The sequence below is a fragment of the Trichomycterus rosablanca genome, chromosome 22 (assembly GCF_030014385.1).
Source record: "Trichomycterus rosablanca isolate fTriRos1 chromosome 22, fTriRos1.hap1, whole genome shotgun sequence".
Classification (NCBI taxonomy): Eukaryota; Metazoa; Chordata; class Actinopteri; order Siluriformes; family Trichomycteridae; genus Trichomycterus; species Trichomycterus rosablanca.
Genome location: NC_086009.1, coordinates 16,980,151 through 16,995,464, shown reverse-complemented (window position 1 = coordinate 16,995,464; position 15,314 = coordinate 16,980,151).

The following is a 15,314-nucleotide window of genomic DNA, read 5'->3' as shown; positions in this document are numbered from 1 at the left end:
CAAACCATTTCACCTATTATTAGTGCTTAGCTCTACTCTCATTAGCCCTGCTATTTATGCCACATAAAATCCACACAGAGCTGCTTACAAATCCACCTCATCCTCTCCTGCTCTGATGCTAACCCCTTCACCTCAAGGACAATGTATTGAGTTTAGGTATACAGGGATACAATTACTGAGTGCTTTATTAGGAACCTTATACTTACACAAGGTTGGACACCCATTGCTTTAAAAATTGTTACATTATTTTTTGTTACTCATATTGGTCAATTCTCCTCTTCTACCACATCCCAAAAGTGCTCAGTCTGATTCAAATTTGTTGTACATGCCAATCCCAAGAGATCAAGTGTTCTTGATATACTCAAAGCCAATCTAGCACCATCAACCATGTCATATTTAATTAATAAATTAATTAATAAATGAATGAATGCCTTTTTTGTTATTGTGTATATTTTTCTGTGCAACTCCTTGTAAAACAAGAGTATACACTGCCGCATACATGTACACACTATAACGGTGAAATACACACAACAATTAATGTCACTCTGATCTTATATATTTATTTTTGTTAACCTTGGGGAGAAGTTTAATGGTAGACTATCAGGGTGTTTGTGCCACTGGAGCAGTAAGGCACCCTCTGTTGGTTATCTAGTTATGCCCATCTGTAGTGTAATAAAATAAAAAATATATATTTATATAACTTCTTAAACCCTACAATTCTATTTCCATTTATCTTATCTTTTGGCCTATGTGATAACTTAAAACATTAACTTTGGGTGGACTATAACTATTTTATTCTATCTATACACATTCATCTTTATTTTTCTATTTTCTCCTTTTCCTTTCACATCTCTGAAATTCATCCAACAAAATTATGCAAGAGCCTCTCAACCCTAAAACAGAGAGATATGTGTTATGTTCCCATACCTGCACTAACGTTGTAATATCTTGTCTTACCTGGGGAGTTAATTAACTAAGCGCAATAACCCTTTCAATATAATAAAATTCATTCTGACAGGGTACACAGAAACCCCACAGGCGACAGGAAGTCTGGAAGCCAATATGGGATGGATAAAATATAGGAGTGAGAAAGGGAAGAATAAGGAGGGAGTTTACCTGCTTATTGTGAAGCGCCTGATATTAGAGCTTCCAAATGATTTAATTACAGCCAACCAGTGAAACTGTTTGTATTTCCCACTCAACCATCCTCCTTTTCTACAGTATCAAACCAATATTGACTTAAGACGTGTTTGAAAAATTAAGGTATTTTGATATTACATAACCAAAAGTATGTTCACATCTGAAACATCCCATTTGAATGTAATCCAAATATCCATTTAGACCATTTTATGAAGAAATTGCCAAGAAAGGGACTGAGGTTATTGCTTGTGCTGTTCAGGGTTAAAATGGAGTCACTTGTCTCCATGCTTCAAACAACACACTGAGAATATCCTTTTATATTAGCTTTCCCATATATAACTTAACTCGACAACTTACTATCATTTTGCATAAGCATGCGAGAAGTGATGGGTGTGGTATCTTGTTTTGAATTCAGATTCATTCTTACAGTGACAGCAATAGTACTTCCTAAGACAACAAACTAAATATACATTTGTAGTTATCAGGAAGGCTAGGTTACTGGTGCATAACAGTTTATAATGGTGCATAGCAGCAAATATACTTACATTTTTAACAGTACCATGTTAAAAGACACTGCTTATTTCTATAACGCTTTTTACTGGCAGTTTATGTTTATTAAGACTCTGTGATTGATTTATTCAATAAATAACTGAATCCTCTGATTTGAAAGCCTACCCAGATCTTTTTTGCCATGTAGTGTAAATCAATAACTAAAAGTAGGACAAAGATTAATAATAATTTGGCACTCTTGATATGAGCTGGCTCTGCATTGGCACCCTGCTGTGCAATCTCATTACTTTTCAGCAGAACTCTTGTAGTCTGAAATACAAAGAGATTGAGATCAAGCGAAGCTCATTGTGTTGCCACTAAATCTACAGCAGCAGGTGATTTTGCAAGGATTGTATGGCATTCGAATCAAACTCAAATTATTATGCAGGCCTTGCAGTTTTTATATATGAACTACACAGATGAGTTACCTATGGTTACTTACATAGTCATCTGTGGCTGCAGCCCTGACTGGGGCCATGTATACCTACATACCTAATTTACGTACAGGCATGTGGGGCAGCACTAGCAGTCTATTACAGCGCAATACTATTTTACTATGAGTAAGTAACAATAAAATGCTGTAAAAGTATGAACATTCCAAAGCTGGAAACATGTTCAGGCAACACACCGTAATCTCTAAGCAGGTGGGTATGAATGTGCTAGACCCAGTTTTTCTTTACAGGAGTAGATTTAAATGCTAACCAAGCTATGCATCAATGATCAATGGATAAAAACTGGTCTCTCTCCTTTGGTCTCTTAAGGTCTGCTATTATTTATTTAGACAGTGAAGCAGGGTCTGCAACTGAAGTAGGATGCCAAAATTTTGGCATTTGATCTCAACCAGAAAGGAATAACACATGGAAGACAAATTTAGAATCTAAATAAAATCTATGTGTGAGTATGTGGAAAGCAGATGGGGAAGGATCTGTAAAAGTACCATTATCTATTTTGCAGTTTTCTTAATTTTAATACAATGAAAAGTTGAATCTATAAAACATTCACAGTACTTGGTTTCACCTTTTACTGCAATAACACCATGTATTCAAGCTGGCATGGACTTCACAAGATTGTGCAAAGTCTGCTAATCCATGATATCCCTGTGTGATTTCACAACATTTTTAAAAGCATCTTGTGATGTGGCACTTGGGTTGGCTATATTTGAGAGTGAGAGGAACTGTCAAATCACATTTTTACACAGACGTACAGACAATGTTTTAAACAGGGATGCTCTGTGATAAACTCAGAGCAAAACTACACCCTCTGTGCTGGTCAAAGAGAGTCACAGACCGTATACACACACCCACGACACACAACAGACGCTTCTTATCACCTGCCTGTGGTGGATTCCAAGACAGAGCCATATCACATATTGAGAGACACGCTGTGCTCCATGTGACTCCTGCCCCTCTAGTGCCGACACACAGCCCAGCAGCAAAGATCACATTTCGTAGCAGCAGCGATGTGAAACCCCATCCAATCCACTGCATCCCCCCTCATACAAGGCAAATTATGTTCGCTGGATGCTTGGACAGGTTAAAATGTAAGATCTCTAACACTCCACAGAGGTGAGCTAGTGTGTTAGACAACAGCACCTCTGAACACCCCCCCCCCCCTTCAGAATTATTGAGTTTGCTAATACAAAGTGAGGTTTAATGTGTTCCCTAGTAGTTTTATAGTAAATCAGGCTCTGAGTAAATCAAGCTTCATAGATTGAGGATTCAAATCCCAGAATTGCTACATAGCCGGGATACATGCCTCTGAGGTAAATAAATGAAACCCCAAGCCAAGTTTTGCACAATCTGTTTCTGTCCCTGTGTTACAGGATCGGACACACACAGCCATGACAGAACGGAAAGTATCGAGTGTGAAATGAATTCTGCATGTTCATAAATCATCATCCATATTTAGCAGAGAAAAAGTTGCCTCAGCTCTTCTGGAAACATTAGCATGGCGACATAGATTCAATTACCTGATGTGATCCAAACCTGGCCCTGTAAAAATAGACAAAGTCAGCAATGTACTTCATTCCTCGCCATATAATATGAATATAGAAACTGAATCCGAGCGAGTGGTATCGGAAGCAGCAACAGCTGAACTGTGTGTTCTTTTATCAGAGGGAGAAAAACTAAATGCAGTCAGGACTGTATATACTCCAGTATTGACATATGCACTGCATCACAGCAGTGGATATGGCTCCAGCATGTATTATTAGTGCTGCCTGAAGGCAAAAATGCATGGGCGTGATGGGCAAAGAAAAGAATATGAACAGATCAAAAAAAGGAAAAAAATAGAGAGAGGTGAATGTATCGGCTGGGGCAACGTCTCTAAAAAACACCATCTAAAAATAATGAATAACCCAGCTATCATGCTCTCGTAGGGCTATAGCTCTTAACAGGTCAGGATTTGACACAGTGCACCTTTTAAAGTGACGTATGCATTTTGAATGCAGATAAGGTTATCTGTGTTTGCTATAGCCATCTAGCTATGATATCACACCGTTCTCAGACATTGCCCTGGAACTTTGGATGGTCATAAAAAGATCACACTGAGATTAACTTCTTATCAGTGTCATACATATTTCAGTACTAAAAATCTGTTAGCATCTAAAAAAGTGCTTACCGTTAGCCCATGGCTTTACACATTGCCTACAAGGTGTAAAAATTTTATATACAGTATACTTGAAAAGCACAAACATGTCATGGTAGTCTTGGTATTTTATTGATTTCTGCAACTGTTTATTTTCTGTGAATAGTGACTAGAACACATATAGCTTTGCCCAGAGAACTTTTATAATAAGCTTATTGTAAGTGTGTGTTTAATTTAATTTAATTATTTTTGGTGATTATAATTTACTATAGCTGGCGACTTCTCTGTGCCACCTTTAAACAGGGCTCTTTCAGCTGCACAAATTAATAAGTATATGGAATCATGAACTTGCCACGGTTGAAAAAAACCCAAACCATCACACTAATGCTGAAAGAAAATTTATCTAGATGGTCAGATGTAATTTAAAAGCCACCAAAGGTCTGCTGTGAATATGAAGCTGATGAAACACGGGCGACACTCTTTACAATCAAGCAGATTTTCTTCTTGCATGGCGGCTTCTAAACCAATGACAATGCAAATCTTGATTTGACTGTGGAGTCTGCCACTCATGATAATGCAATTTTTTAATAACATCTGACCTTCTTGACAAATTTTCTCTTAGCACAAGGTGACAGTTTGGATTTTCTCTGTGACCCTGGAACAGAGACTACTGATTCATGTAGTTTTAAAATGGACACTGTCAAAGCAGCTCTATAAATAAGGGCACACAGAAGTCAATCGCTACAGTCAATCATTATCACCAATAATGAATGAGGAGGCCATGCAAGTTAAAGGACATTGTCAGCTTTAGCTGTAGTTAACAAAAAGAAAGAAAATAGAAAGAAAATCTCATTATACAATTCAACCAAAAAGTAACACTATGAAGTATTGTCTTTATTAATAAAATACAAATTAATTGACATATAATTAAGTAATACATGCATTCTCCGAACAAGAGATGAGACCAATTAAGTACATTGGCAAAAAGGGAATGAGAACAAAAACTCAAAGGGTCAAAATTAGAGAACAATAAAAACTCTTTATTTTTTAGTTCATTTAAGCTAAGCTAAAACAAACAAGTGAACAAAAATGTAATTAAAAACAAGGTTTAAACATTTTAAATTCTTATATTTTTAATATATAACAATTACTATATTATATAGTATATTACAACATTGTATATAAAAATAGCTGGGATGCAGTTTTACAATATACAGTTCAGTGGTGCGTTTTTTTCAGCAAGGCCATGACAGGCCACAATAGTGGCCAAAAGTTGCTTTAACAGAACATGAATTAGTATAAAATAATTTTATTAAACGGATTATCAGTAATTATTATCTTATCTATATTATCTATTAAGTAACAGACATCTGGTTTCTTAAAGGCAAAATTAAGGGCAAAACTGAAGATGCAAAGCTTAGAGCAAATCTAGACAGGCCTATATAACGGTGTAAATAAGAAAAAGAGAGAGAGAATATTTGGGACAGGCCAAAAGATACAGAATCTCTCCCTAAAAATGCTTTTAGATTAACTGCTGTTCACTTACAAGCAAATTCATTCATTCATTTTTAGTAACCAATTTATCCTGGTCAGGGTTACAGAGTCCTGTACTTTCATTAAACACTGAGAGCCGAGTTAGATGACTCACTGGACAGGATGCCCATGACCTGCCTTTCTTTAGAAGCCGGGGAAACCAAAATACCCAAAGACAATTTGTACCAACATAACAGGGATGTGCAAAACTCACAGTGACGCAAGAATCAAACTTCAGTTCTCAGGACCCATGTTGCTGTGCAGCACCCAATTTACAAGCTGCACCCCCATGCCACTGTATTATATTTCTTTTAACAGATTTATTAATCTATATCTGTGATGTATTGGAATTACTGCTGTAACACTGCAATTTCCCTTTAGGGATCATTAAAGTAATCAATAAATCAATCAATAACTCAACACAGTGTTACTGCATTTATTGCTTAATTCTTAACTGAACATCAAACACATCAATTTAAAATGAGAATTGTGACGTGCATGTGTTTCAGGACAAAAAATCATCCCCACACATTTTCCCCTTTTTTGCATCGTCCTATTTCAGATAAACTTAATTTCCCTGTGCACGAGGTGACCCCTGCCAGCAATATGACACTACCCCAGGCTAGAGGACAACTTGTCCAGCATGAGTGAATCTGCAGCTGGATCTTTACACCGCCCAGCAGCAGCTTTTTACGAAGGACCTTAGAATTAATGCAGGACCACACCAGTAAGCTTATTCCCAGTACAACCTTCCCTTCCTCAGGCATGGCCGGTTATGTTTGTTGAGGGCCCAGCCAGGCCAGTGGAGACTTTAGAGTGAAAGGCTAGTGTATTAGACTGCTGCACTCCCTATGTGCACCTTTTGTTTTTGTGAGGGGGCAGGAAACCTAAGTACCCAAAAGATATTACTAAGTTCTCATAAACAGTGATGGACCAGGCCTCAGGACCAATGTTGCTGTGTAGCACCCACTTTATCAGTTCCTGTGCCACCCAAATATATTTTTCTCATTATTAATATTAGTATTATTATAGTTTCTAATATTAACTTACCTCCACTTTACCTCCACTACTTGTGATGGTGCTTCGACAAGACAGGGGACGTCACTGTTGAAGCCACATATTGGAGAAACCCTATTTGACCTTCCCTCAATCAGACAGTTTGTTGAGTGCTCAGCCAGGCAGAAAGTAGAGTTTTAGACTGCTGCGCCACCCAAGAGCCCCAACAGTATCAAGTAAATTACTTCATAGCATGGCAGATGTCTTATCCGCGAGTGCTTCATAACTCAGACAGACTTAATAATGCTTAACACTAAGTGGACATCACTCAAAAAATTGGGACAGAGACATGTCTGTGTTTCAGAACACCTTGTCTGAGCAGTGTTTTATTTTAGGATAAGCTCTGCATACTAATAAAACAACTTAGATTATTCATTTGCTAGTGTTATTTTGTCAAGGTCATAAAGAAAACAAACACTGTTGTTATGCTAAGAGAAAATGTGTCTGTATGATCAGATGTAATTCAAAAATCACCAGACAAGAGGTCTGTTATGAGTTAGAAACTTCTAAAAAACACAGGTTGTGTTGCAAAGAAGAAGACCCTGCTCTTCTTCTTCTTATTATTATACTGTTCAAGATCTAAGGTGCTGATTTGGAAGCTGGGTATACTTTCTAACTCAAAATCCTCTAAGCCAATGCTAATGTAATGCTCACTTGACTGTGAACAGTGACACAAAAGTGACACATCAGACCTTTTATGTGGTTCCTGGATTCTGACCATTTAGACACAATTTCTCTTGATGAATTGTCTTTCCTAAGAAGGTTTTTCTTCATTTTGGCCTCAACCTTGGCATAGAGGCCACTGTTTTATGTACCATGTAATGGGTGCAGTCAAACTGGTTCTATTTATATGGGCAAAGAAAAGTCACCTGCTGAGGTCAGCAAGAGAAGAGGTCAGACAATTAAACATCATCACATCCTTTACACTAGCAAATGAATCATCTAAATTGCTTTATGTGCAGCAGATTTTGTCTTATTTTGTCTTATGGAAACCCAGAGGAAACTTATATTAGTCAATCACAGGAAAAAAAAATTAATTAAAAATGAATAACAGACAAAATCCCAAGCCATGACAGACGTTAAACACTGAAATATAATGATAAATAAATGACCAGAAATTGGAGTGGGATAATAAAGGTCAAAGTTTTTTCCACCACCCAGCACCTGCCACACACAAATGCTCTTTTAGACAAGCCCTATGACCCCTTCTCTCCCAACATGCCAGGAACACCCATGCCATGAAAGAAGAAGCCCACAGTTGCTCCTGTGTTTTTATTCGGACTCCCTAAATTTGTACTTGTTTCCAGGCCAGTCATCATCAAGCATGTTTTGTTGAAGACTGTCATACAAATAATTGAATATTTTATCATTTTTAAACAGGGGAAATTAATAAAATAACTGAAACATGAAACTATATATTACTATGATGTAATAATGAGTGTTGGCAGCATTAGTCTCTAGTACAGCTTTTTATCCTTTCTGGAAAGCTGTCATGTCCTTAATGTATTGCCATCTGCAATACAGAACTTAACATAAAGGTATAAGATTTAAATCTGGTGTTGATCAAACTACTCTTGAATATTTTAAACAGTAACAATTTTAAACTGTGCTAATGATTTGATCAGGTTGGCTGTCGGTTCCATCATGGTTCCCTTGCCCTACATAACAGTTGGCAGCAAACACTGTGACTTTAATCCTTTCTTACTCTTTATCCATCCATCCATCCATCCATTCAGATGTGGGGAATTATGGTGGAAGTTGACTCATCAGACCATCTTATTTTTGGTGAAATTGTATATGTAACTGCTACCAGTTAGATCTGAGTTTTATTTTGATCCCTGCCTGGTGTAAACTATAACAAAAAAGTACAGACACCTGACCATGAAGAACGGAGGCATTCCAGTCTAAAACAATGGGCATTAAAATGGAATTGTCCCCTATTTCTTTGTAGCAATAAATGCCTCCATTCTTCTGAGAGGACTGTTTACAAAATAGAAATGTGCAAATTTAGGCCTATTTAGTCAAAAGAGCATTTATGAACACTGATATCAGACAGTGATGTTGTTCATAATCATCATTCCAACTGATCCCAAAGATGTTCAGTAAGGTAAAGATCAAAGCTCTGTGCAGGCCACTAAAGTTCCTCTACCAAAATAGTCAAGCCAAGATTTACAGACCTTACATTGTGTAAGGGGTCACAGCCATGCTCAATTTCATAATGACATGCCCCAAACTGATGCCGCAAAGTTAAAAGCATATAATTTATTTCATAGTATTGAGCTTTATACACTTGTTAGCACTTGTGAGTGTGACTGAAACACCTGATTGTAATCATTAGGAGGGGTACCCACATATTTTAGGCTATATGTTGTATATCTTTACAAAAGATAAATGTGCAAGGGAACAGGGAACTAGGGGGAACAGTTTAAACCATGAATGTACCTAAGTTCTGGCTTCTTCCTTCTCACACAGTTATTGTCCTTTTAATCTGCCGCTCTTCGTGGATGAGTTCTGTTCACTTTATTGCTCTGTTCTAACTGACGTCATTTATTAAAGCACTGACCATGCCATCTGGAGCACATCTCCAGCTGAATCCTTTTCTCCGGTTGGTTAGCTCCCCTCGAGGCTGTCTGTGCTGATTTAGAGAAGTCTTTAAAATATGCTAAAGAACTGCTGAAGTTACCAAACACAAATGCTGTGGTGAGGCAGAACAGAAAGGTCTGAGTCACTGTAGTTTCCAAAACTTTTGAGAAAAAATGTGCAGGTTTTCCATCTGGTATCTACTAGAACAACACATTGCAAGATGTTTGGCAGTCGGAAAGGGGACCACTGCCCCAAACAGAAGTCAACAGAATTATTTATGGGATTCGTGGTCAATACAATGCATCTGTGAGCTTATGAGGTTAGGACCAGGTCACAGCCTGAAGGAAATTTTGTGGAGTGATCGAAAAGACCTGCTATGTAATTTTGTGATTTCATATTCAACAGTCCATAACATTATTAAAAGATTTAGAGAACTCAGTTTAGTTTCTTGGTGTAAAGGGCAAAACCAACATTAATGCCCGTGACCTGTCCGCAGTCCAGACTTACACTATATACAACACAGGCAAACAGTTTAGCAGATGAAATGAGATTTGTTATGGTGTTCCCAGGTTCCCATTGATTAAATAGGTGATTAAATAGAAATAGAAATAGAAAGAGATGATTTAACAGAAAGATGATATAACACAATGGTAAACACACCCCAGTCCCAATTATTGTGGACAATGTTGCAGACTTTGTTGTATGTTTTTATACAACATATTTTTCATAGTTGTTATGTTCGGCCAAAAAAGTGGGATGAAAATGTACCTAAAAACAGGGTAAAAATCATGTAGATTTGATTAACAAAACATGGCATGAAGCTGTGTATGACTGTTTGAGGTACACTTGTGGCTAAACAGGTGCAGTGAATGGCTGCCAGCACACCAAGCACGCACATCAATCAGACATACGTCATTGAACAACACACACTAATGACCAGCTGTACACTTGAGATACAGCAGCACAGAGAGAAAACGAAATGGAGAGCATGATAGGACTGTAAAAAATAAAAAGACAAACACAATCAAGCTGAAAATGAGAAGGAAAAGGAGGAATAGGAAGAGGAACTGGACCTGTGGATGCATGTAAAAACACTTATAAGTGGAAGGTAAACCTGAGCGATGAATAGAACTGGGACGCCGATAATCTGGTTAAATATAGCCGGAGAGTGAATATGGTCCTTAAACATGACCTCACACATGCACATACACCAGACGACCGACCACCCACCCAGCCAGCTTACCAACACCTCATTTAAAAATACATCCCTGAAATCCTGAGTACCATGTCATACACTGGGTGTATTTCCATTCAAGGCTGTTCATTGGTTGACAGACCAGTTTCTCTTCTTGGTACTATGTCCACAGTATCACAGTTTCTGTTAATGCCAGAGTACTTACCACCTAATAAGGTTTATTACAATCCATCACCGCTATTTAATAACTTAGTAGGAGTTTACTGGAGTCGGGGGGCACTGGCACAGCAGGAAGTGATGGTGTTGCATATCGCCACAGTCCCAAACCTCAGTTCCAGTCCATCTTTAAAGATTTTGGCTTTACGTCCTTATAACACTTGAGCTTCATCCCAGGTTTCAAAAATATGCAAAACGTAGTAGTATTTTACTACTTTTAACTGCTCATGTGTTGCTATAGAAAGTGAAATGCCTATGTTAATCTAGGATTAACCTGAAATAAAAAGCTATTCAGCCAAAGCGCACAACAGTGCAGGTCCCGATTAGCTAGCTAGCACTGATTAGCATTCAGTTTTCCTGTCCTGATGCCAATAGTAGTGAAGTGAAGCCATCTAAGTTGTAAATCGTGATTATTTGTGGTCAGCCCCAGCTTTGGTCTTAATATCACTTCATTTTGTATGGCCATGAGTTAAAACATGTAAGTACAACAAACACAGATGTGGAAGGAGCTTCAATAGCAGAGGTAGCGGCATTTAGCATTAATGCACTATGTCATCAGTTCACAACCTTCCTGACACAACTTTCTTTTATTTTTTTGCATATTTGTCACAATTATAAAATATAAAAGCAATTGCTCACCCCCTTAGCTACTAAAACATTAAGCCAAACTTAATTAACATCATCATGTTCAGTTTCACTATAAATGTCATTATGATTGGATGCACATTGACTGTTATTAATTCATTTTTACAGACTTAATCCTGGTCAAGGGTGGTGGTGTACATTTGGAACACTTGGAATACACTTGGAAATAAACTTGGATCCATATTCTATTAGCTGTGCCCCTGTGCTTCACTGTGTATCGACTTAATAAAACTATGGAGAGAAAAGGAGCTAAACATTCTCATGTTACAACTAATACTGCCAAGTTGCTTGCAGTACACATTACTGCCAAAGATGTCCCCAAATACCCCAAACCCAAAAGGTTCCATACTGTAGCTTTAAGAAGATGTATATCTACGATAAAACATTAACACCAGGAATTTACTTACTGTCATATAGTAAGTCCTGTTTATCAGAATAAGAAGTCTTGTTTATGACAGCTTGCAGAATGCAGACAGGTCCTTTAAAATGGCCGGGGTTAGATTGTGAATACAAATAGACACATAAACACAAGGGTCTCAGTGACAAAGCAGCTGGTGAGCTTTAGTAAGCGCCACCTCCTAAGCCATGTAGGAAAGCCTGACTGAGAAAACAAGGAAGCTTCTCTCTCTTTGTGTGGGCGACCTGGGCTTTACTCTCCATGCTGCAGAAATCCACCAAATAATAAGGTTCTATCATGTACAGAAAACAATCGTCATCTAATTTAGGCCATTAACATAATCCTTGTTTTCTGAAACAGTGAGCATGTCCATTACCAGAGGACAAGTGCACTACACTAGAGCACAGTAATGAAATGTACACCCACTCAATGGAATCACGCATATACTCTCAATGCAAGCAACTGACGTACGTCTGACGTTCCTATTCATATCCACCTATAGCCAAGTATCAAGGATCTGTGTGTGTGTGTGTGTGTGTGTGTGTGTGTGTGAGCTCGTGACGTCATCTGCGGAGACCCATCTCCACGCCTCATTAGGCTGTTTGGTAACCATGAGCAATAGAGAAGCCCAGTGGTGTCCTTGTACGGAGGTATCCCTCAAGGTCTGAGCTTGGCCCAATCCAGCACTGCCGCCTTGTGTCAAAAAAAGCAAACTACATTTACAGTCAGGTTAAGAATTACTGGCAACCCGTTTCATTTACTAGTGCAGTCAAAGTAGCCAGTTTATATGAATTGAATTTGAATTATGAATTTTTAATATGCAGACCAGAGCCCTAATCAATGAGACACCAATGAACACTTAAAGTTCTGTAGTATTCGAGTACTTCTGTGGAGGATTTATTGTAGTAGTTCTCTATATAAATATAGTGCTATACTAAGTAACTAAGTAAAACATTTGAAAAAACACTGGCACCTTAAAATTTACTAGCCTAACATGGGTTCATGAATATTTTTTAAAACCCTTGTTAGTAAACACAGTTCCCTTCTGCATCTACAGACACATTCACAAACTATGCTTAATTTTCCAGACTCAAGATCTGATCTTTGTATATATAAAGGTCTTTATTTAAAAATGACACATCAGAATTGCTTGATATTAACTGTGTGTAAACTACAGATGGTGTACTATCATTATGAAGTGGAATTAATTTGTGGAAACTAGAGAATTCTTTTTAATAACAGTCTAGATTGAAAATAATTGAAATGTGGCAATATAAAGGCCTTTATTTAGAAATGTTACATCAGAATGTCTTGATATTAACTAAGTGACATCTACAGATGGTGTACTATCATTATAAAGTGGAATTGTTCTGTGGAAACTAGAGAATTCTTTTTAATAACAGTCTAGATTGAAAATAATAGAAATGTGGCAATATAAAGGCATTTATTTAGAAATGATGCATCAGAATGGTTTGAACCATTGTACCATTGAACCAGTGTAAACTACAGATGGTGTACTATCATTATGAAGTGGAATTGTTCTGTGGAAACTAGAGGATTCCTTTTAATAAAAGTCTAGATTGAAATAAATAGAAATATAACAATATAAAGGCCTTTATTTAGAAATAATACATCAGAAATGCTTGATATTAACTGAGTGTAAACTACAGATGGTGTACTATCATTATGAAGTGGAATTATTGTGTGGAAGCTAGAGAATTCCTTTTTATAACAGTCTAGAGTTAAAATAATAGAAATGTGGCAATATAAAAGCCTTTATTTAAAAATGATAAATCAGAATTGCTTGATATTAACTGAGTGAAATTTACAGATGGTGTACTATCATTATGAAATGGAATTATTGTGTGGAAACTAGAGAATTCTTTTTAATAACAGTCTACTGTAGAGTGAAAATAATAGAAATATAACAATATAAAGGCCTTTATTTAAAAATGATACATCAGAATTGCTTGATATTAACTGAGTGTAAACTACAGATGGTGTACTATCATTATGAAGTGGAATTATTCTGTGGAAACAAGAGGATTCTTTTTAATTACAGTCTAGATTGAAAATAATAGAAATTTGACAATATAAAGGCTTTTATTTAAAAATGACACATCAGAATTGCTTGATATTAACTGAGTGACATCTACAGATGGTGTACTATCATTATGAAGTGGAATTAATTTGTGGAAACTAGAAAATTCCTTTTAATAACAGTATAGATCGAAAATAATAGAAATATTACAATAAAAAAGGCCTTTATTTAGAAATAATACATCAGAAATGCTTGATATTAACTGAGTGACATCTACAGATGGTCTAATATCATTATGAAATAGAATTATTGTGTGGAAACTAGAGAATTCTTTTTAATAATAGTCTAGAGTGAAAATAATAGAAATGTGACAATATAAAAGGCCTTTATTTAGAAATGATACATCAGAATTGCTTGATATTAACTGAGTGACATCTACAGATGGTGTACTATCATTATGAAGTGGAATTATTCTGTGGAAACTAGAGAATACTTTTTTATAACAGTCTAGATTGAAAATAATAGAAATGTGACAATATAAAAGCCTTTATTTAGAAATGATAAATCAGAATTGCTTGATGTTAACTGAGTGAAATTTACAGATGGTGTACTATCATTATGAAGTGGAATTATTGTGTGGAAACTAGAGAATTCTTTTTAATAACAGTCTAGAGTGAAAATAATAGAAATATAACAATATAAAGGCCTTTATTTAAAAATGATTAATCAGAATTGCTTGATATTAACTAAGTGTAAACTACAGATGGTGTACTATCATTATGAAGTGGAATTATTCTGTGGAAACTAGAGAATTCTTTTTAATAACAGTCTAGAGTGAAAATAATAGAAATGTGATAATAAAAAGGCCTTTATTTAAAAATGATACATCAGAATTGCTTGATATTAACTGAGTCACATCTACAGATGGTGTACTATCATTATGAAGTGGAATTGTTGTGTGGAAACAAGTAGATTCCTTTTAATAACAATAAAAATTAAAGAGCTAAGATTAAATTTTAGATGACTTTAAATTTAAAGTAAAATCATGATGTCAGGTTACTAGAAACTCTTTTTTTCAAAGCTTGAAATTGTACCCCAAATACAGTTTGCAGGAAGAAATTTGTTTATTTAATTATTCAGTTTTTAACTGATATATTTATATATTTTTAACTGACAATTTACATATTTTTTTAACTGATATTTATATATTTTTAACTGATATATTTATATATTTTAACTAATATATTTATATAATTTTAACTGATATATTTATATATTTTTAACTGTTATATTTATATATTTTTAGATGATATATTCAGATTTTTAACTGATATATTTATATATATTTTAAGTGATAAATTCACATTTTTAAC